Source organism: Nilaparvata lugens, chromosome 4, assembly GCF_014356525.2.
Source record: "Nilaparvata lugens isolate BPH chromosome 4, ASM1435652v1, whole genome shotgun sequence".
NCBI lineage: Eukaryota > Metazoa > Arthropoda > Insecta > Hemiptera > Delphacidae > Nilaparvata > Nilaparvata lugens.
In genome coordinates, this window is record NC_052507.1 from 78,761,016 (window position 1) to 78,786,166 (window position 25,151).

The 25,151-nt window shown below is 34.5% G+C and overlaps 1 protein-coding gene across 1 annotated transcript in view; it reads right to left on the bottom strand.

The window, feature by feature from the left end:
- Positions 1-17,928, bottom strand: part of LOC111054599 (doublesex- and mab-3-related transcription factor A2) — a 202,158-nt gene extending 184,230 nt beyond the window's left edge. The window contains exon 1 of the mRNA XM_039426559.1: positions 17,448-17,928. The gene's annotated coding sequence lies outside the window, so the exon portion shown is untranslated. The remainder of the gene's footprint in view (positions 1-17,447) is intronic.
- Positions 17,929-25,151: the final 7,223 nt, after the last annotated feature.

The window sequence follows — 25,151 nt, forward strand, 5'->3', positions numbered from 1 at the left end:
TTGAAGAAGAAGAAGAATAAACAGAAGGTAACAAGAGAAGAAACAGATGGCGAAGTGAAGAAGGGAAGGAGGGAAAGTAAAAGACGGAGGTGAAGAAGAAGAAGAAGTTGTCAAGAGAAGAAGGAAGAGAAGATGACAAGTGAATAAACAAAAGGAAGAGAAGAAGAAGAATGAGGGAAAGTGAATGACAAAGGAGGAGAAGGAGAAGGAGAAGAAGAAGAGAAGAAGAAGAAGAAGAGGAAGAGGAAGAAGAAGAAGAAGAAGAAGAAGGAAGAAGAAGAAGAAGAAGAAGAAGAAGAGGAAGAGGAAGAAGAAGAAGAAGAAGAAGAAGATGACGATGATGATGATGGTGAAGAAGAAAAAATATAAAAGGGAGAAGAAAGAGGTGACAAGAGAATAAGCAGATTAAAATAAGAAGGAGGAAGAGAAGTGGAAGAAGAACAACTAGAGGGTAGAGTAGAAGACGAAGGAGGAGAAGGAGAAGAAGAAGAAGAAAAAAAAGACAGAGAAGAAGAAGAAGAAGATGAAAATAATGTTGATGATGGTGAAGGAGAAGAAAGAGGAAAGAAGAAGACGAAGAAGAACTGGAAGAGGAGAGAGGTGACAAGAGAAGAAGGAGAATTGGAAGAAGAAGAAGAAGGAGGAAGAAAAGAAGAAGAATTGAATAGACAGAGAAGAAGAAGAAGAAGAAGAATAAGAAGAAGAAGAAGAAGAAGAAGAAGAAGAAGAAGTGGGAAATGTTGATGATGGTGGAGAATAGAATAGAATAGAATAGAATGGCTGCCTTTATTTTTACCTAGGAGGGCGGAGTTAGGGCGCAGCCGGCCCTCTCTTACACTATCTTCTGTGGAGAAGAATATGAAGAAGAAGAAAAAAGAAGAGGAAGAAGAAGAAGAAGAAGAAGAAGAAGAAGAAGAAGAAGAAGAAGAAGAAGAAGAAGAACAAGTTGGAAATGTTGATTTTGATGATGGTGGAGAAGGAGATGAAGAAGAAGATAAAAAGAAGAGGAAGAAGAAAGAGCTGACAAGAGAATAAGCAGATTACAAGAAGAAGGAAGAATAAGAAGAAGAAAAAAAACATACAGAAAAGAAGAATGAGAGGATGTTGACAATGATGATGAAGATGATGACGATGATGATGATGATGAAGAAGAGAAGCAACGTTGAATGCCCTTCAAGGCGGAGAGTGGCGACTCAATCGACCACGCATGCCTGCCATAAACTGGATGAACTTGTCTGACGATTAAAAATAAATTCCGCACACGTCTGTCGTCTGTCAGACATCCATCGATGATGAAACAAACCGTAGCATTCATCTAATCCGGACAATTAATGTCTGAAAATCCTATTTGTTTCTACGAAATCATGCCATAGTTCTCACTTTTGACTTACTGAAGTCCAAAGTCGTTGTCCGTCGTTTGTATGTTCTACAATAACTTTAGAAAGATTTGATCAATCCGCTTCAAATTCTCAACACGTAACCTTTGAACCTTTTTAAAGGTCAAGTTCGTTAGACAACTGTAATGGGAAGGTGGTGATATCTAACACTACCCCACACCTGAAACCATTGTAACGGGAGGAGGTATCTATAACACTTACCCTAAACCTGACATGATTGTAAGGGGTGGAGGAATTAATAACTGCTTTTAAAATCTCTACTCAACTATTAACCTGTTTAAACTATTTGAATCCACGGTTGGGAGCTTTGGATGGATTCGGTCATGCAAATGCCAAGATCTTGCAAAATTACTCAAAAAATTCCAATTTGTAGAGATTTGAGTGAAATATTTTTGTTTTTAATCAGTTTTTAAATATCAAAATTCAAAATTCTTCGTTTATTCATTATTTTTGAAGTGGGAATTGGACTTTTTGAAGTAAAAGTGAAATTTTAACCTTATTCTTTTTTGAAACTTTTATTTTTTGTAAAAATTTGGGAGAAGACAGTTTTGGGCTATGCCTGTTGTCTTCTCCCAATCATTATTATATTTATCATAATTATGATCTGTAATTGTCAATGAAATAAATTAATAAATCTTCACTATTTTTAAAAAAAACCTGTTTTAGCCAGTGAGTAACTTATCACAAGCCAGGAACGTAAAATAGAAGATTTTGTATAAATGCTACTGACATTAATTTATTAGTTGCATTCAAACAATTCAATAATCATTAATATTTAGATAAGAATTTGATATTTAGACAAGAATTTGCTAACTCACTCTACAATAAATTTAGGGCCTCGGTCAATTTATATGGTCAATCTATTTGAGCTTAATAAATAATGTTGGCACTCACCATGGAATCGAGAATTCAAAATTTCAAATTCAAATTTTATTTATTCAAACTCACAATATTCACATTCAGAATCAATAAGAAAAACAAGATACTCAGCTCAGTAAGATAAAAAATAATTAATGGAAGATTAATAAAATAAATACTGGTATGTTTTATTAGATATACGGTAAATTTGTGAATCGGAATAAAAAATACTACCTGCTGGAAGTATACAATACTCCACGTTTGCAAGCAGGAATGAATATCACTTCAACTAATTTTAAATGCATGAATAAAAGGAGAAAGAAAAGACTAGCAACCATTCACTCACATTCACACACCTTGCACACTTTCCAAAAAAAGCTCATCTTACTAATGCTTATTGCCAGCCACCAAAATTACATTTTAACTACGAAATAACATTGAATAAGGATTCTAAATGGTCAGGCATAAGACCTCTGAGCCATCTAAGAATTCTTTTTTTGAAAACAAGTTGATTTTGAAGCCTCTTGATTTCAATTGGGATGTTATTAAAAAACTTGGGGCCAAGAAATACAAACGATTTCTGGAAACAAGTGGTATACGATTTGGGAAGTCTCAGTAAATCAGCTGTCACTCTCCTAGTTTGATAGCTGGGAACATCCCTGAGCAACGTATGACCACCGTTTCCAGACATTACAAAGAACATATACAGGACCTTAAACACATACATATATCTAAGAGGCAAACATCCAAGAATTTAACAAATAGATCAACACTCACAATCACTCACGTTTACATTTTAACTACTATTTTCCAGTCTACATATTTCTGAAGCTGCGTACACATATTCGCGCTTCCAACCAACACCGAACACGCTCCTCCTTCGTACCGCCCTCGTACCGCCCTCGTACCACCATCAAACCACAGTCGCACCGCCCACGCACCCATCATGAACGTTATGGAAGATGTTAGATCTTCTCGCGTTCCCCGGCCGAACCACTGTTGCTCCCCGGTCGATCATCAATCGCTCTGCTGGAGTGACGTTCGGTTGCAGAGCAGAACGAAAGTCTGTACGCACCTTAATATATACAATATAATAAGGAGATTTTTCATCTAATTAGGCCGAAGCTTAAATTAAAGATCGAGACTTGTTCTGCGACTACATCTTCCCGCTGTGACGACTCGATTAGAACTGCCGCTCTTCCATTCAAATTTTCCGATTTGCAAGAAAACTCGTGGAGCGCCCGGCCTAATAATTTCAGGTTAAAACGTCGTGGGGTCGCACGGTTCAAATACATTTCTAAATACGTTTGCATTAATTTCATTACGAAGTACAAGCCAGTACTATGGAAATGCTAGAAGACTGCAGAAATTTGGATGGATAAGAAGTTAGCAAATCTTTTATGGCAACACAAAATAAAGGTGCTTATTTTGTGCATGAATAAATTCTTTAACAATCAAAAACAAGGTTCACTAGAGTTTATATTGGAAAAATTTAGTTCAATTTTGATCAGTTCAACAACCTGAAAGAAAGGCACAAAATAACAACAATTCAAACCTCTCAATATTCCCCATATTACACAACAAAATTGACTCACTCCTTTGTCCTTTTTCAGGATATAAAATTAGCATTAAAAGTGCATGGGGAAATAATTTGTTGTGATTTAGCCAGCTGAAGAATTCATTGCATGCAATTACTACAGTTTTTCCATTCATTCATTCATTCATAACTCCAGCTGAGGCTGTTTGGGAACTTCCACAGAGACAGTCTTTCATGCGATTACACATGATTTTAGCTGGTTAATTGACCGAGCGAAGTGAGGTCTAAAGGTGCGTACAGATATACGCGCCGCAAACATAAGCAATTCACTTTTAATCAGCTAACTATATCAGTATTTTTACAGAAACGGTAAGATACAGATATAAAAGCTTTGCATCAGCTGATTTAAAGTGAATTGCTCATGTTCGTGGCGCGGTAATCTGTACGCACCTTTGGATTCAAGTTGACGGTTTGGCATTTCTTCTGATGTTTGAATGTTTATATGTTGTGCATTTACGGCGAAACGCGGTAATAGATTTTCATGAAATTTGACAGGTATGTTCCTTTTTTAATTGCGCGTCGACGTATATACGAGGTTTTTGGAAATTTTGCTTTTCAAGGATAATATAAAAGGAAAAAGGAGCCTCCTTCATAAGCCAATATTAGAGTGAAAATCTAACTATAGAATTATTCATCATAAATCAGCTGACTAGTGATTACACAGATGTGTGGACAAGCCAGTCTATTGCTGTATTTGTATATAAGGTCTATAGTTTCAAACAAAGACCTTAAAGAGGTATGCATCTTTAAGCTGGGTTTACACCAAAGTTATTAACATAATGTTAATAACTTAATTCTTATAGATTCTATTAGATTGTATTTCTATAAGGTCTATAGTTTCAATCAGGTACTTGTGGATGAGAATACTGCGTGAGGTCTACTGTTCACAGAACTCCTAGTATACAACATAATTTACAACTTTTACATCAACAAACTGATACTGGCTGAGATATCAATGTGCGGTTTTCGCCATTCTCTCTTGGAACTCTGTGTCAAAATCATGTACTACATGACCACCATCTGATTTCAACAAATGAATTTGAATTCATTTGAGTGTCAAAGATGTTAAAGCGACAGATTAACTTTAGAAAGTAATTTTACTTTCCTTGTCCTATTACCATACGTAAGGAAAGTATTGCTTTCCGAAAAAAATTAAGGTACCCCAATTTCTAAATTTCTATACGTTTCAAGGTCCCCTGAGTCCAAAAAAGTGGTTTTTGGGTAGGTATTGGTCTGTATGTGTGTGTGTGTGTGTGTGTGTGTGTGTGTGTGTGTGTGTGTGTGTGTGTGTGTGTGTGTGTGTGTGTGTGTGTGTGTGTGTGTGTGTGTGTGTGTGTGTGTGTGTGTGTGTGTGAGTGTGTGTATGAGTGTATGTGCGTCTGTGTACACGATATCTCATCACCTTGTCAACGGAATGACTTGAAATTTGGAACTTAAGGTCCTTACACTATAAGGATCCGACACAAACAATTTCGATCAAATGCGATTCAAGATGGCGGCTATAATGGCAAAAATGTTGTCAAAAACAAGGTTTTTCGCGATTTTCTCGGAAACGGCTCCAACGATTTTAATCAAATTCATACCTACAATAGTCATTGATGAGCTCTATCAACTGCAACAAGTCCCATATCTGTAAAAATTTCAGGAGCTCCGCCTCATCTATGCAAAGTTTGATTTTAGATTCCCAATTATCAGCCTTCAGATACAATTTAAACAAAAAAATTCGAGTGGAAAAGATTGAGCATGGGAATCTCTACAAGTAATGTTTTGTAACATTTTCACCTAAAATCAAAAATAAGCTCGAAATTCGAGAAAATGTGAATATCTAATTACAAACTGTTGGAAACTGTTGATTCTATTAAATGATTCACTATGAAGAGATAGCAGACCTCGTGTGTCTCCAGCGTTACTGCCCTGTCACCAGCTGGCTCAAATCTTTGAATAGTAGACTTGAGATGCGCGGGAACACTAGCTTCAGGTGATCAATTTTCATAACGGCAAGGAAAGTAGTGTGAGTGCGCCACACCAGATTTTTTCATTTGAAATAGGATCCCAAATGGGACCCACTTCCAAATTTTTCTTGTTAGAGAATAATATAGCTGTTTCCATGATTTTTATCAACTCTTCCAATTATAAGGAAATTGCTGGTTTCAAAGATTACAAATACAATTTTTCTTGAGCGAGTACTCCAATCCAGAGGGTCACTGGCTTGGACCTCTCGTCTCTCTAAGTTTATAAAGTTTTAAAAAGTATAACTAGAGATTTATTAAAGTAATCATTCTCATCCATGTTGATATTCATTCATATTATAAAAATATGATGAAATAATAATATAATGCATTGAAGAGTAATACAGGATGAAATTGAGATCACTGGGTCACACTTTATGACCATCTTTGATGCAATAGTTTACACTCAGAAGGGGTGGAAATATTAAAATGGCGTCACAACTCTCACATCATACAATTTGTTAATAGTTTCTCAATAATATTCAATTTCATAATGGCCACTACTTTCAGCACTCTGGAGGGATGAAGCTGGTTTATGACTTCTATCCCAAGGGTTCATTTGGAAAGATATATAATATTACTCCATTTGCCACCCTTCATTACCTCTTTTATAAGTCTTCTCAAAAATCCTTGTCACCCTTTAAAATGTTCATATAGAGTCAAACTGAAGTAATAATATTACTATAAATATATTATATTCAGTCTCATTCGGACTATTTTAATCGAAATTAGGGAGAGAAAAAGTTTTGGGTTTATCCTGTTGATTCTCTCTCAATCATTAATTTGATATTGTAATTGTGGAATGTAATAAATTAATAAATATTGGCATTATTATTGCTCACAATATTTAGCCATATGTAATAATATGCCAAATGTTGCTTGGGTGAAAACATTAAGGTGCGTACAGATTACCGCGCCGCGAACATGAGCAATTCACTTTTAATCAGCTGATGCCAAGCTTTTTATATCTATATCTTATACCGTTTCTGTAAAAATACAGATATAGTCAGCTGATTAAAAGTGAATTGCTCATGTTCGCGGCGCGGTAATCTGTACGCAACTTTATATATACCACACAGAGAGCCCAAATACTTGAATTTTGCACTTCAAAAAAGTTACTGTAAGTTGTGATAGAAATGATTTAACACCTGATCTACATAATATACTACTTTAGTCTACTTACATAGACTATAGTGAGGTCCACGTTATAACGACAGTGTTTGATTAGCAATGGTATTGCTATCCTTGTCTACCATTCAACAAAGCGGATAGCGCTAGCGCTATCTATTTCTCTATTGCTCTGTTGCCAGATCGTCATTCAACAATGTAGAAATATAATTAATAAACAGAATATTTAATCTTGATAATGTAAATTCATTATAAAATCATTGAAAAATTTTATTTCTTGCATGAAAAAATATAATTGATTATTTTGAACGGGAAAGAACAGTTAATATTACATCAATAAGCCGGTATCAGTTGTTACCCTCCATAGAAGGCATTGACAAGACAGAAGTTCGGCAACATTGTTCTCCTATATTTCTCCACTGCCATTATAACGTGGACCTCACTACAGTACCTATACTGCATATAATACGAATTTGTTGCAGGAAGTTATTTTATAGGATGGAATTCCTATATTATAGGTTCTATACTACTGACTTTAATAAGTTGGAATCTGTGATAATAGGTCGAATACTCTACGCTACAGAATGTACTGTGAGACTCTGTGATACTGAGTGTTCATTAATTTGTTGGAGAATGTTTTACAGCAGAATGCAAAACGATTAGAATTCATTATCACAAGATAACTGCAGTCACTTCAAGGACCCCAAGTCTTATCAATCTTTCTACATTGTTTTCCATTGAAAGTGATTTATGAGTTGAACTAACACTGTTCATTAATCTAACTGCTTTTTCATAATGGATATTCCTTCAATATATTTAGTATTCCTACTCCTATTCCTTATAAATATTCAGTATTCCTATTCCTATCCCCTCAATATCTTTAGTATTCCTATTCCTCCAATATATTTAGTATTCCTATCCCTTATAAATCTTTAGTATTCCTCCTATTCCTTATAAATCTTTAGTATTCCTATTCCTATTCCCTCAATATCTCTAGTATTCCTATTCCTCCAATATATTTAGTATATCTATTCCAATATCTTTAGTATTCCTATTCCTATTCCCTCAATATCTTTAGTATTCCTATTCCTCCAATATATTTAGTATACCTATTCCAATATCTTTAGTATTCCTCCTATTCCTCATAAATCTTTATTATTCCTATTCCCTCAATATCTTTAGTATTCCTATTCCTCCAATATATTTAGTATACCTATTCCAATATCTTTAGTATTCCTATTCCTATTCCTTCGGTATTCCTCCTATTCCTCATAAATCTTTAGTATTCCTATTCCTCTAATATATTTAGTATTCCTATTTAAATATCTTCAGCATTCCTATTCAAATATCTTCAGTATTCCTATTCCTATCCCTTCAATATCTTTAGTATTCCTTTTTCTATTCATATTCCTTCAATATCTTTTATTATGCTATTCCTATTCCTCCAATATCTTTAGTATTCCTATTCCTCCAATATTTTTACTATTCCTATTCCTTCAATATCTTTAGTATTCCTTTTTCTATTCATATTCCTTCAATATCTTTTGTAATGCTATTCCTATTCCTCCAATATCTTTAGTATTCGTATTCCTCCAATATTTTTAGTATTCCTATTCCTTCAATATCTTCAGTATATCCAAGGATGGGGATGAGCAGAAATATTAATAATTATCAACCAGATACTGAGTTTACATTGGCGTTTTCTTGATTTCAGAAGCCACATACTGCATATAATACGAATTTGTCGCAAGAAGTTATTTTATAGGATTGAATTATATCTATCATGATAGAATGCACTTTGAAAATATGTGGATCCAGATACCACAATGTGATTATGCACTCAAATGTGTATACAACTTGTAAAACTGAACTGATCATTTCAATTTATTCTCCATTTATTCTCCAATTGGTTTGTTAATGTAAGTTATGAATAATATGTTGAATAGGATACCACAATGTTATTATGCACTCTCTCACATGTATATAAAACTTCGAAACCTGAACTGATAATTCTGATGTATTGCCCATTTCTCAATTGTTTTGTTAATGTGAATTATGAATATGTTAAATGGGATATCACAATGTGATCATGCACTCAAATGTATACACAACTTTGAAAACTGAACTGATGATCATTCTTATGTATTTTAATTGTTTCGTTAAAGTGCGTTATGAGGACAATAATAGGTTTGAATATGGACAAATATGGGAGCTTCTGCTACTCAAATACGTATTTTTGTGAAAATAAAAACTTTCTGAGGTGGTAAAGAGTAAACCTATTATGTGTATTGTAACGAGAAACGAAATAGATTGTTAGGCAACTGAAACGAAATGTTGTACTTCGATAAATTCTGATTAGATTCTCATATTGTGATAGATTACTATCTATTCTGTACTATCTTGATAGATATGTGAGTGTGAAGGTACCTGCGCATAAATGTATGCGCAAAAAGTAGAAAATAAACTAAAGAAAAAGGATGGCTTAGACAGGTCGAATTGATCGAAAAAGGAAGAGAGAAACCAATGCAAAAAAGTAATAATTCGAGTTACGTGATCATGAGAGCTATTTGTGAAAAATATTCACCACATTCAAGGTTAGCAGTGAGTTATTGGATTTTAGACAGATTGCATTTGAGATTCTAGCTTTGTAAAACACAGATAAACTGAAATTAACATTGAAAAAATCAAACTATAGTAGAATTTATTATTTAATTTATAAGAAAATAAACTAGAGAAAGAGGATGGTTTATAAATACTATTGAATATGTTATTACTCATATGAATTATTTAATTGAAAAAGCAAACTATAGTAACTAGTAGTATAGTTAGAATGTTTAGTGAATTATTATTGACCGAGCGAAGTGAGGTCTAAGATTGAAGTCGACGGTTTGGCATTTCTCTTAATGTTTAAATGTTTAAATGTAAATGTTTAATGTTTAAAATAATGTTTGTTTATGTTTTTATGTTGCGCATTTACGGCGAAAGGCGGTAATAGATTTTCATGAAATTTGACAGGTATGTTCCTTTTTGATTTGCGCGTCGACTTATAAACAAGGTTTTTGGAAATTTCGCATTTCAAGGATAATATGAAAGGAAGAAGGAGCCTCCTTCATAAGCCAATATTACCGTAAAAATCAGACTATAGAATTATTCATCATAAATCAGCTGTCTGGTGGACTATAATACTACCCGTTCAAAAACATCGAACATTCAAGATGCTCGGATGTATCTTTCCATCAACGTTAGTAGACAGTTGACTATTTATGATACTACCTGTTCAAAAACATCGAACATCTTGAAAATGTATCTTTCCATCAACGTTGTAGACAGTTGCAGCCAGACCTGTTAATAGCGCTCACACTCACATTCCGGACGACACGTCACGGTACGATAGGACAGAAAGCTCTATATTTTTAGTATTTTTTCTAGACATTTTAAATTGATAAATTATTTATTGATTTTTGAGAAAAAATAACAACAGGTCAATGTAACTTACTGAGCGCGAGGTCTACTGTTCACAGAACTACTAGTATTATATAATATTTAGTAATGCAATAGAACAGTAGTTGAGAGCTCTGAAGGTGAAATTTGTGGATAAGTATTGATAAATCTGTCAATGAATTGTCCCAATAATTTGTGTTAAGATATTTTTTAAAATACTAAATGCTCATTTGCTTATACTCTTCTTCTACCGTTCTTATAAAACGGTAACTAGAGCTTATATCACCTGCATTTCATTCTAATCTATAGAAACGATCATATAGTTATATAAAAATATTTTAATTTAATTTCTCATACGATATCCTACTTTCTGAAAGCGGTTGAATCGAAAATCTATAGTGATGTCCAGGTTATAATGGCAGTGGAGAAAGATAGGAGAATAGCGTTACCGATTCTCTGCCTTGCCACTGCCTTCTATAGAGATTAGCTGATACCACTACATCTGATTTCCTCCTAATATCAACTGTCCATTCTTCTTTGAAATCGCCATTTATGAATGAAAGAACGGAATGGTGGATTTCCCCATCCTCCCCATTTGCTTTTGTCATACATTTCAATTTTGTAAAATGTGTGAAATTTCATAAAATGACACTATCTACGTTCTCGATGTTATGTTTTATGTACCATATCATAGCCACCTCTAATACCTCTTATTAGCGGTGGCTATAACTATATTCATTTAATTACTGCCCGTGATCTATATATATATATATATATATATATATATATATATATATATATATATATGAAAGCGAAATGGCACTCACTCACTCACTGACTGACTGACTCACTCACTCACTCACTCGCAGAACTAAAAATCTACCGGACCAAAAACGTTCAAATTTGGTAGGTATGTTCATTTGGCCCTTTAGAGGCGCACTAAGAAATCTTTTGGCAAAATTTCAACTCTAAGGGTTGTTTTTAAGGGTTCAAAGTTCGTCTTTTAGCATGTATATTCTTCTTCTCCCAATCTCTTAATATTATAATTGAAATTTCCATATCATATGTTACTATAGAACTATAATCTAGATAGAGTACCTCTTCGAAACAGTTGTTAACTGACAACTAAATTAATAATTTTGTCAGGTTGGCATTAAGTTGAGTTGACTTTGTTACGTTAGCACCAAGTTGAAGATTTAAATGCATTTATCGCGGAAAAATTGATTGGGCACTGCTACTTCATCCTGAGAATATTATATTACTAACCGTCAGGCTCGCTTCGCTCGTCATATCCGTTTAGTCTGGACCCCCGACTGGATTGTCCTAACATATGATAAAAATGCTCAAATGAAAAATGCAGCCGAGCGAAGCGTGCCTGCTGATCTAATTCTTGGACGATCCAGTCGGGGGTCCAGGGGGTGGAGCCCCCTGGCTAGACCGATACGGCGAGCGAACCGAGCCTGACGGCTAGTATATTATAAGATCCATAAGATCATGCCAGTTTTCTTGACAGAACAACCTCTCGACAACGAATACCTCTCTACAACGATTTCGTTATACAGAGGTTCTACTGTATATATAAACTTGGAATTTAGAAATCAGAAAAGTTGAAAACCAAATAATTAAATTAATCCCTTATGTCTCAGGATAATGTCATATTCTAGAGAATAACATATAATAGTATTGTCTCAAAAAATAATACACTGCATTTTTACTCCAACTTTGAGAGTGAACAGTGAGACAGTATGGATGCAGAGAGTTTATCAGTAAACAATAAATCCCGGCTGCGGTTTTGAGTTGATGTCAATTCGCACAGGGCAGTGACCTATGTTAACACCAAGTCTGCAGTCTACTCTACTCAGCCTCTCCAACCCGATCTGGCTGCCATCTTTATCTTTTGACATACAATTTCTATTCACTTGCATCTCAACATTTCTTCAGGAAGTGACTGATGGAAAATTATTCCGCTCTCTCAAGACGGAGAGAGAGAAATAGAGTGAGTGAGGGAGAGACTCGGCTCTGTCGAACAAACAAATCCTCACGTCTGTCAAGAACTTTATCTCACTCTCATTCTCTCAAAATCTCTCACTCTATGTCTGCATTCATATTCTTTCTCCTAACAATTACGTTTTCTACTGCACATTTTTATCTGTTCTTAATTTCCTTAATTATTTCTTCCTTTTCATTCGTTTACCCAGTTTTTACTTTCATTTGGATTACTTCATTTCTTCATCATTCTCATCTCACAGTTTCTCTTTCTTTTGTCGGTTGATGATGGCAGCTCATCAGTTTTGGGTTCACACCAAAGTTATTAACAAAATGTTAATAACTCAATCCTTATAGACTTGACAAACACACATATAATCATCATGTCTATGATAAGTTATGTTCAATCTAATAGAATCTATAATGATTGAGTTAATAACTTTGATGGAAACCCAACTTTAGTAATCGAAGATGTATACATTTTTCAGCAAAATTAACTTGTTCAATGTGAGTACTTCAATAATGATACTTGATGAATATGGTACCATATGAATATGATACTTCTAGGCCAATAACTGAAATTGTTTTGGAGTAAAACGTTACTTTCGAAAGAGGAGTTTAATAAATGAGTTCAGTGAGTATAATATATATTAGATTAGCCTTTCCAATACCATAATTGTATTCTCATTTGACAATTCTCAATATCTCTCTCTAGCTTGAGCTTTATTTTAGGAAAACTGTGATTTAAAAACTGCTGTGATGTATAAGACTACGTGGATGTATTTATTCGTAACTTCATTGCACTTTGTCTACTTTATTTGTAGTTTGATGGTTAATGAATTGATTTGATTGGCAGATCATTATACTAGGAAATCATTATCTATATAATAAGAGAGAGTAGGGTTGTGTTTGTTCGCATCAAAACATGTCAACTTTGTGGATTGCATACCGAAAAAACGGGAATGATTCAGATCTCCAAATTTTGCACTTAGATTCTAAAAATATCAATTTCCTGCACCTCGAAGCCCAAATTTCAATTTTCCTTCTAGATTAATGTATAAATTCCATTCATGGGACATGAAGTTTCATGTGGCATACATTGTTCATTATTGTTTTAAAATGTGTTTGTTTATAAGGAGGTTATAATGTTGTTAGGTCTACAAGACATTTGATTTAAAACTCAGTCGTGATCTAGGGGTAGAGTACTCAACTTTGGAGCCAATGTTCCTCGGTTCAAATCCCGGTTCCAACCAATTTTTTTTGTACTTGATTTTTCCCTTAAAACGTATTACTATAAATTATTTTTTATGGAAGTTGTTTTCATTATGATTGAACTCAGATTTCATCGAATAATTATTTAATGTAAATTTTTGCAACCAGTACAAATGAAATGGACATAGCATATGCTGTATCAATGGAATTCATAAGAAAAACATAAATAGATCACAATAAAATTAGTAATAATTTATATTCTTCAGTTATAATGTACTATCAGACACAAATTCGGAAACGAATATTTTTTTATTTCTTACAAAAACGAGAAAGACTACAGGCATTATAAGCCCAAAACAGTCTTCAATTTTTTGTTAGGTACCGGTATTAATTTGGGAAACAAATGGCTACCCGATTCATATTAGGTAGGATCTAATCGATACTCTAATATTGATGTTTTGAAAAAATTAATATTATTCTGTTAGGTTTTCAAGTATTATGTTCTCTTTAGTTGTCTATTAGATAATAATAAAAAGAATTGGCTTATACACTTATTATACACATACGGGATAGGAAATACATGGATGACGCATCATCTTGAAAATTTGCATATAAATTCCTTATTTTTACCAAGGATGATTATCTATTTTAGATTCTTCAAGAATTCAGTAGCTCAAGTTTTTAATTATATCCTTGAGCAGCACGGGTTACCTGCTAGTACTAGATAATTATACACGTATAATAAATAAATTTCAAAATCTGTAAATTTGAAAATGCAATACATCTATCACACTCTGGCTCGGCCACACAACAGCCGATTGAATTTTAATCCTGATTAATTTCACGAAAACCAATCAAAGAAGGCTTTTTTGAAAAGAGGGCTTCTGTGATTGGCTCTTGTGGAATTAATCACGGTTGAAATTTAACCGGCTTTCATGCAACCGGCACTCTATCTCAATAATCATCTCTCATGCATTATTTGATTGTGTTTTTTCTGGTCACATCCCAATAGCATTTCCTCAATCATTATAAATCATCTGCCCCTTTTATAGATTCTATTATTGGTATCATATTCACATTAACATATTCAATATGGTTGATTGGATTTTTTTATGAAATACACTTCCAAACAGTAGATAGTTGGCATCTTGTTATGAAAACTCAAGGAGAGACAAGACTATGAACACGGAAAAATTTATCTAAAACAACTTTTGTACAACCTACTTAGTCTTCTATCGAACATTGACAAATGAACATCGATAGTTGAAACGTAGTGAAAACGAAGTGAATGTAAGAACTGATTGCTGCTATCACTAGGTCAACAAGTATGCAACACTGCGATATGCAATTGGGCTCTTGAATAATTTATGACTGTTGCAGTGAGAGAGAGAACGAGAGAATGCAGTTTGAGAGGGAACGAGAGAATGCATTTTGTGTAAGAGAGAACGTGATGATGCACTTTGAGAGAGTGAGAGTGAGCGAAAGAATGCATTTTGAGAGAGTGATAGAGAGCGAGAGAATGCATTTTGTGTAAGAGAGAACGAGATGATGCACTTTGAGAGAGTGAGAGTGACGAGAGAATGCATTTTGAGAGAGTGATAGAGAGCGAGAGAATGCATTTTGAGAGAGTGAGAGAGAGAGAGCGTGATCAAGCACAAACTGTAACATATAAACTAGCATAGATTAGCTTCACTGCATTAAACTTGCCAGACTGTAAAAAACTTATGTTCCATTTAATTGAGAGTCTAATTGAGTGTGCAATATTCTTCAATATATCATCAATCATTGTCAGACTATGAATAAAATCGTTTAATTCCTGTCACTCAACCCGGTGACCATGGTTCCAAAAACGGTTTAATCTAGAGATACATATTTTCTATGCATATACATGTCCCTTTATTAGATTACAGGTATTATCCATACAGCAGGCGTGAACCGCTCTCCTTTCCAGAAAAAAATTTCCCTTCACTCATTCTTACAGCAAGCACTTATCAGTGGGAGTATGAAAATATAACAAGTATTATCATTTGGGAGTGTATTTTCTGAAAGATTGTTTGAAATTATCCAGAACATTCCTAACAGCTCAAGAAAATGTAATTCATCAATATTTACAGCAAGGAGCAAGCACTTATGATTGAAAAGATAACAATCAAACAGATCCCATCATTTGGAAGCGCATTTCCTGAAAGAATCTACAAATTATCTTTCAAATTAACTTTCTTGACTGCTCATTGACCGAGCGGAGTGAGGTCTAAGATTCAAGTCGACGGTTTGGCATTTCTCTTGATGTTTAAATGTTTATATGTTGCGCATCTACGGCGAAACGCGGTAATAGATTTCCATTAAATATGACAGGTGTATTCTTTTTTAAATTGCGCGTCGACGTATATACAAGGTTTTTGGAAATTTTGCATTTAAAGGATAATATAAAAGGAAAAAGGAGCCTCCTTCATACGCCAATATTAGAGTAAAAATCAGACTATAGAATTATTCATCATTTAATCAGCTGACAAGTGATTACACAGATGTGTGGAGAAGCCAGTCCATTGCTGTATTTCCGTAAGGTCTATAGTTTCAATCAGGTACTTGTGGATGAGAGTACTGCGTGAGGTCTACTGTTCACAGAACTACTAGTCTGGAACTTTCTTAACTGTGGGATGTTTCAGGTCAACTCTTCAAGAGCATGAAACACCAAGAAACTAAGTATTTGTGAGATCTACAATACAATTCAAGGCTGATTCTTCTCTCTGATTACAGAATTCCTTGATTCTACCAATAAAAACTATGAATCTGTGATATATATTTAATAGTTTGAGGCTCCTTTCATGATTCTTTCTATATATATGTTTATATGGAACATGAGTGCTTTCTGAGGCTTGTGTATATATATACTTTACAGTTTTCAGTTCATTTCCCTGCTCTTTCTACAATGAAATATTATATTATTATTATTATCATTATTATTTATTAAATATCATTAAACGAAAATCAAAATTAAATGCTGCAATTCACCCCGAAGACTTCTGCTACTGCAAATATTGACAACATGGTAAACAGCTAGATGGAAATTTGAATTTGAATAATTGCAATATCACAGTAATCTCCTCCATTTGTTGAAATATTATATTTTTTCTGAGGCTTATATATGGGTTATTGGATTGGAGATGATGATGAGTTTTCCACAGAGCTAATCAATTTATCGTCATCATTATGTTGAACCCTGATAAATACCCTAACATGAACCAAGATAAATAATTCAACCCGAACTGAACAACTTGATTACGTGATTCCCCGATTTCTTTGCAGCTGAGAGCCCCGCGGCCATACAGAATACATTTCTGCGGCAAAAACCAATCGACTGAATCAATAACAAAACTTAAAAGCAGTTTGTGATAGACTTTTGAATATATTCCTGCGCCAAAACCAATCGACACAATCAAAAATCAAAACTTAAATTCATTTCTAGCTTGATTTCTAAGACTGATGATAGTTCCAAAGCTGATTGTATTTTGTATTAATGTGAATTGAATGATTAAAACGACTTGAGGTGAACGTGTACATGAATGTATAAGACAGCCTGAAGCAACATTGTTGATTCGAATGCGGAGGAGCGAGCGAGGTGACCGCCAAGACTTGAAAGTCTGGTCTCTGCAACAAAGTTGTCTCGCTTCGAAGTTAGGTTAGGTTAGAAATAAGTTGGAGAGGCGGACTTGAAAGTTTGAGTAGTTATAACACAGACCTAACGTTTACTTAGCGTATGGTGGAGATTGTGTTGTTTGTAAGTGAATTTTGCGGGAGATATAGTGTTGATAAACTCACCGAATTGGGTTGAAAGAGAACTGGAAACGACGAGTGCAGTTGTTCCCAGTGATGCGTGGAGTAGAGATGTTGCTGGTTCCTACCTCACAGCCAACTAAGTTGCTGTTGCGTCGAGCATGTGGCTGTCTTCTTTTAGACGCTGTCTTTTTCTTCTTGTTTCTCACTCCTCCACCGGCGTTATCTGGCGCGAAGAGAGAGAGAGCGACTGAGTGTGATTCGGCAACCTTGATCTTGTGCTTGCCAAGGCCAGTGTTGAGCGCGCGTGCATACTACTAGCCTTTCCAAACATATGCAACTGCATCGTTGCACCGCGTCGCGAAAAGTCGTCGTCAATCCCCCCCACCAACGGTTATTTTGCACGCCACGCGGTTCAACGATCTACGGCTGGCAACGCGTATCATTGTAGCAACGTAGCAACGTTGCGTTGCTTCTCTGCACAAACTCTCCAACGCTCTTGCATTTCTAGCAGCGCTCTTCTTCATAGAGAGTTTTTCATCCATCGTCCTACAAGTGATTTTCACTTCTGCCAGTTGGTGTTAATAGTTATCTATACTAGGTGAATACAGTAACAAACTTTGTAGATTGATGATGCGGAACTTTTCCATAATTGAAGAGACTTGAGATATTGTCAAAAAAATGATGTGTGACCACACACGAAAGCATGCTCAATTATGAAATGATAATTTTTATAAAAATAAAGTGGATTTTTTGACAATTTCTGGAGTCTCTTCAACTTGTATCTTTTGTATTTTGGAGGAAATAAATTTTAATTGAATTGAGTTGGAAATTTCCTGTGTCATTTTCCTGGGTTTTCTCTGAGACTCCACGATACCAGAGAGAATTAAAAATTATAAGATTGTTTTATTCCATGACGATATGGTAAGACTGGAGATATAGTGAGATTCTATTCCAACTAGGATTAGAGACGGTTGCACAAAAGCCTGATAAGTTTTAATCACGATTACTCATTTATTAATAATACTTAATAGTGACTTTCATTTCCACGTGAATTTGATGAGATACATCATAGAGTGTATTTATTTTACTTTCAAGAAGTTAGAACTAAGTCTTTTAAATATAATTTTGTTCTAATATTGACATGTCACCAGTCAAATGAGTGTTACTCGAAAATTGATGTAATGTGACAATAAATAAATGAAATGAAATGAAATAAAAGAAAACTGACCGGGAGAAAAAACTAACGATATTCCTTGTCCTATTTCTCTCCTAAATTTAGATTACATTTTGGAAGTTTGTAATAGGGTTATGATTTCACTCTTCTGAAATTTAGTTCATTTTCACTTAAAAATAACAAAAATTAAGAATTTTAAATTTTGACGGTTGAAAAACCAAATGGAACATGAAAATATAACACACGAATCAAACGAGTTATTACTATAGTGTGGTCCACGTTATAATGACAGTATTTGATCAACTTTGGTGTTGCTATCCTTGTCTATCATTCGACATAGCAGATAGTACTATTTATCTCTTTCCTGTATAGGGCTACTTGTAATATAAATATAAAGAAAAATAAAAATCTCAGTACCCTTCTAGAAATATTTCATCACAACATGTTTCGAACATTTATTTAAATTATTATTTATTTATTTATTTATTTAAATGTTCGAAACATGTTGTGATAAAATATTTCTAAAAGGGTACTGCGATTTTTATTTTTCTTTATATTCAGATAGTACTATCCTTTTCTTGCTCCGCAACGATGCCAAAGCTGTTTTTGACAATGTAGAAAGATAATTAATCAAGGCAGAGAATCGGCAACACTGTTCTCCCATCGTAATCCACTATCATTATGACGTGGATCTCACTATAGTATTGCGCAGTTGCCATTTGACTATGAGAAAGATGATCATTTCGTTTAAAATATCTCTATTTCTCATTTTGGTTGAAAACACCTGCGGATATTTCCATCAGGGCCCAGTTTATGTTAAATCTCCAATCGCATCTTCCACCTCATGGTTGTCATCCATATTTTTTCATTTGTATTTAGCGCCTTTGACAAAATAAATGTCTAGACTAAATGCCACACAAGAACCAATCAGAGAAGGCTGTTTCGAGGAGAAGGCTTCTGTGATTGGCTCTCGTGGAATTTAATCACGATTATGATTTAACAGGCTTCTGTGCAACCAGCACTTAGTGTTAGTATTGGGCTGGTCGCATATTGTGTCGTGTCATGAAGTGACGCGACGTGTCATGATGTGACGCGACGTGTCATGATGTGACGCGACTTGTCATGATGTGACGTGACGTGTCATGATTTGACGCGACTTGTCATGATGTGACGTGACGTGTCATGATGTGACGCGACTTGTCATGATGTGACGCGACGTGTCATGATGTGACGCGACTTGTCATGATGTGACGCGACGTGTCATGATGTGACGCGAGTTTACGACGATCGTTCGTTTCCGTGTAAGGCTACACTAAAAATGTAACTATTTTGGAACATTTTATCTATATACTGGATTATCAGTGAATAGCCACCTTTACGGCGTTGTTAGATGAGTCAATATCATATCATATTATAATGTTCACACATAAACTTTGGATAAGTCTACGTTCTCCCACAAGAACATCAAACTTCATAAGATTGTCTGTATCATAGTAATATATCTTACTAGCCGTCAGGCTCGCTTCGCTCGCCATATCCGTCTAGCCAGGGGGCTCCGCCCCCTGGACCCCCGACAGGATCGTCCAAGAATGAGATCAGCAGGCTCGCTTCGCTCGCCTGCATTTTTCATTATTTGAGCATTTTATCATATGTTAGGACGATCCAGTCCAGACTAAACGTCTGGCTAAACGGATATGGCGAGCGAAGCGAGCCTGACTGCTAGTAATATAATATTCCCAGGATTGAAGTAGCAGTGCCCAATCAATTTTTCCGCGATAAATGCATTTAAATCTTCAACTTGGTGCCAACCTAACAAAGTCAACTCAACTTAATGCCAACCTGACAAAATTATTAATTTAGTTGCCAGTTAACAACTGTTTCGAAGAGGTACTCTATCTAGATTATAGTTCTATAGTAACATATGATATGGAAATTTCAATTATAACTAAGAGATTGGGAGAAGAAGAATATACATGCTAAAAGACGAACTTTAAACCCTTAAAAACAACCCTTAGAGTTGAAATATTGCCAAAAGATTTCTTAGTGCGCCTCTAAAGGGCCAACTGAACATACCTACCAAATTTGAACGTTCTTGGTCTGGTAGATTTTTAGTTATGCGAGTGAGTGAGTGAGTGAGTGAGTCAGTCAGTGAGTGAGTGCCATTTCGCTTTTATATATATAGATTATCAGTGAATAGCCACCTTACGGCGTTGTTAGATAAGTCAATATCATACCATATTATAATGTTCACACATAAACTTTGGATGAGTCTACATTCTCCCACAAAAACATCAAACTTCATAAGATTGTCTGTATCATAGTAATATGATGTTCACACATGAATTTCTCTACAATGTGAACATTACAATATGATCTTAGGATGGTAGGATGGCTAAAGGATTGTATATGTTACGGAGACTATGTGTAACTGTGGATGTGTCTGTACTAGTGAATATTTACTATGCACACATCCAGAGTCTCCTTTCTTACGGAATAATGCTTTGGGCAAACAGTGTAAACGCCAAATCAATTTTTGTTCTTCAAAAGAAAGCAATAAGAATAATATGCAAGCTACCATATAATGCACATTGTAGACCTTATTTCATTCACCTAGGAATCCTGACGTAGCCGTCGTTATATGTCTTAAAAATATTATGTTATGTACGGGGCAATTTGAATAAGTATGATTCTTATAGCTTCCATAGTTTAAATACGAGAAATAGACACAAACTTAGAATTCCATTGTACAGTCACACTAAATCACAAAGAAACTGGCACTTCACATCTATCAAATTATATAACTCCACACTTGACCACTTGAAGGAACTCACATGCACACAATTTAAAAAAGTATTGAAAGCAGTGTTAATTGATGAATGTTTGTACACCGTACATGACTATTTTTAGAATAGATTGGAATCGTTTTATGTGATTCATGTGTTATTTTATTGTTCTGATACTGACTGATCTTAGTGTTTTTGTGTTTGTTTTGACTTACTTTAGTGTTAAAAAATTGACGAAGTCCATGTATTCATGTGAATATTTTATGACCAATAAAATTCTATTCTATTCTATTCTATTCTTCATTTATTCATTCATTTATTCGTGGACAGAGTCACAAATCATATAAATATGATTAGGAAGGAACAACAGGCTTGGCCCAAATCTATCCATTCCCAAAATTTGATAAATTAATAAAATGTCCAAAAAATAGGTTATGTTTCTACTGAAAAACGTAGATATCTTATGATATAAACTCCTCTAGCAAACTCGGGTCACGCCATGTCACGTCGCGTCGCGTCTCAATATATGCTACCAGCCTTAATTCAACTGTAATTTATAAAAATATTGCTGACGGTCCAAAATGAAACGCAATATCGCCATTTCAGCATGCACTTAGAAGTGCATCATCTCTCAAGATTACATCATTATGATACAGACAATGTTATGAAGTTTGAGGTTTTTGTGGGTGAAAGTCTGTTCATCCAAAGAGCGTTCGATGCACATGTGAAGCGTAATCGTTTCTTTTGCAGCTCTTCTTAAGTAGACCCTGGAAAAACTGATCATTTTCCGCCAGTGTCCGTTTTCTTCAACTACAGCTTGCCCACCTTTCTCTAGAAACTGCACTTCCCACGTGTACGTAATTCCCCTCGTATGATACTACTTTTTCATTGATGGTTTCATCTATATAGTGAGGTCCACGTTATAATGGCAGTGGATGAAGGTAGGAGAACAGCGTAACCGATTATCTACCTTAATTAACTATATTTCTACATTGTTAAAAACTGATTTGGTGAAGTTTTGGAGCTAGAATAGTATAGCACTATCAGCTTTGACGAATGATAGACAAGGATAGCAACACCAATGTTAATCAAATACTGCCATTATAACGTGGACCTCACTATAAGATCACTACTTGTGCATGAAAATTATTTCTAGATTCCTTCCTCTTCTTTAGGTTTAATCATTGGATTGGTAGGCAGTTCTCCATCGTTCTCTGTCCAGAGCTATACTTGTCAGTTGGATGTAGCTCTGGATCCCTAGATCTCCGGTAAGATCCCTTATAGCTGTGGATTTACTGTTGATGAGTAGACTCAAAACAATACAAAACAAGAAACAAATCAAAACTACTTTTCTTTCCAGTGTTGGTGGGAATTATCCAATATTTTACTTTGTTAATTTGTTGAGCTCTGGATCCCTAGATCTCCGGTAAGATCCCTTATAGCTGTGGATTTACTGTTACTGAGTCGACTCAAAACAAGAGACAACTCAAACTACTTACTATTCTTCCCAGTGTTGGTAGGAATTATCCAATATTTTACTCTGTTGGGGAATCCAGAATTGTAGACCTACTGGAAAAAGAGATGTAGGGAGGCCAAGGGAGAGATGGGTACCGGAACAGGCCAATTAATAAACCTATAGCCTCTAAAGTGAAACCTAAATAACCTCTGAAGTGAAGATGATGATGAGAATTATTCAAGATTTCATTTTGATGGAAATCATCCGAGATTTTACTTTGGAAACTAGAAGTTGTTTGAAGTTTTCATTTTGAATTATGAAGGTTGACAGTCCGAAAAAATTAAGCAGATACCAAAAATACTTCAAAATATATACTACTTGGGAAATCTTCCTTGTAGTATAATATAATATGTATAAAATAATCTACCTTGTGCTAACCTTATAAATAAATATAATATAGATACGAGGTACAAATTTTTCATGTAGTTACAACATGGAAGATCGAAAATGTCCCAAACAGAAATTGTTGAGAATAATAATTCTAGTTGGAAATGAAATTATAAAATCAACTTTAAAATCTACGAAAACGGAATTGATTACTGATTATTCAGATGGATAGAGTTATTCACCTCATGTATAAATTATTAGGAAAATTGAAGGGGTTCTATCTAATCCATTCGTACAAGTAGGATAATATCAAGAAAAATTAAACTAACAAATTTTCCAAGAGTCGCTTGGTGGAAAGTGTGGATTTCTCTGTACAAATACGATTGAGAATGTCATATCCTAATCTATGTTATGTTGTAAATTAATCTATTTTTCGACAGAATGGAACTGCCATGAACAATCATGAAGATAAAAGATTCAAGGAAAATCTTGTTAGAAAAGCCATCACATAAATTCCATTTTACCAGGAGAAACTGAAACTACTGTATCCTATTATATTGAGCGAGAAATATATGTAGATATTTTCATATTTGGTTATTCATATTTATTTTTTCATATTTGGCTATTTATATTTATGGTTATTTATTTATGTTCAACGGATCTCGAAAACGGCTCTAACGATTTTCACGAAATTTGGAACATAGTAGCATAGAGAAACAATAACGTAAGTTATAGTTATGTTTCTCTATGATAGTAGGTTTATGATATAAAAATTCGATTGCACTAGGTCTTGGGAAAACTCGCTGAACGACATTAAAAGGATAATATTCATCCTTGGATGAAACAGCTGAGACTTTCGTCGTCTGTGGATAGTAAAAAGTGAGCGAGTAATTCTGTGGAAAATCAAAATATCGCATTCCCGAAATTTATAAGCTGACGTATGAAGCTGTAAGCCAGCTGTAAAATATGAACACGATCATTTCAGAGAATTGTGTTCTGTTTACCAATAAATAAAAATAACGAGCGAAGCTCGTTGCCCCGATATTAATTTATTAAAAGAGAAAAAATCATTCATGAGATCATGAATTGTTTTCGTTATAACTTATGAGTCCGAAAACTCTATTTTATAGTTTATCAATAACAAAATTGCAACAGTATCACCTTCATTACCACTTTGTATCATAAACACTTTGTATCATCAACACTTGGTATCATCATCACTCTGTATCAAATATGAAACGCAACCATTCCATAGGAAAAAAGCCTCTTATCGAGCAACATCACTGCACCGCTGCAAACCTGTGATTATCCACTAATTAGCCCGCTGTTGATTATGCAGAATAATACTTGAACATAACTACAGCCTTCACTTTGAAAACTTCTTCAAGAGCTGACTTTTCTTTTCTTTTACGGCCCAATTTACATCCAATTATCTGTAAGAATACTGCAGTCAGACTTTGAAGTCAACTGCAAATCTATCAAAATCATGCACCTACTGATGCAGTTTTTTAAAAATAAAGTGTGCTTTAAGATTTTTATATTCTCTTATGAATATAAGTGAATTCATTCACATGGTCTACTTTTTGAATTAATAAAACAATATAAAAATCTTAATGCACCCTTTATTCTTAAAAAAACTTTAAAATATTTCAACAACTAGTTTTTTTTATTCTATTTTATAACCTGACGATGGTGTGATCACCGAAACTAGTTGTTGAAATATTTTAAATTCTTTTTAAAAATAAAGTGTGCTTTAAGATTTTTATATTCTCTTATGAATATTTTACGGATGAGATTTGTATACTCACAAACCTAAATCCTATCGAGATGCTCTGCTAATTTGAGGTTTCGTCATAATAAAATGATTTATTGACCCATTCCGAGCTGCGATGTATTAACACACTTTTTTCTATGTATTTCACACGACATGCAGGAAAATATTGGAG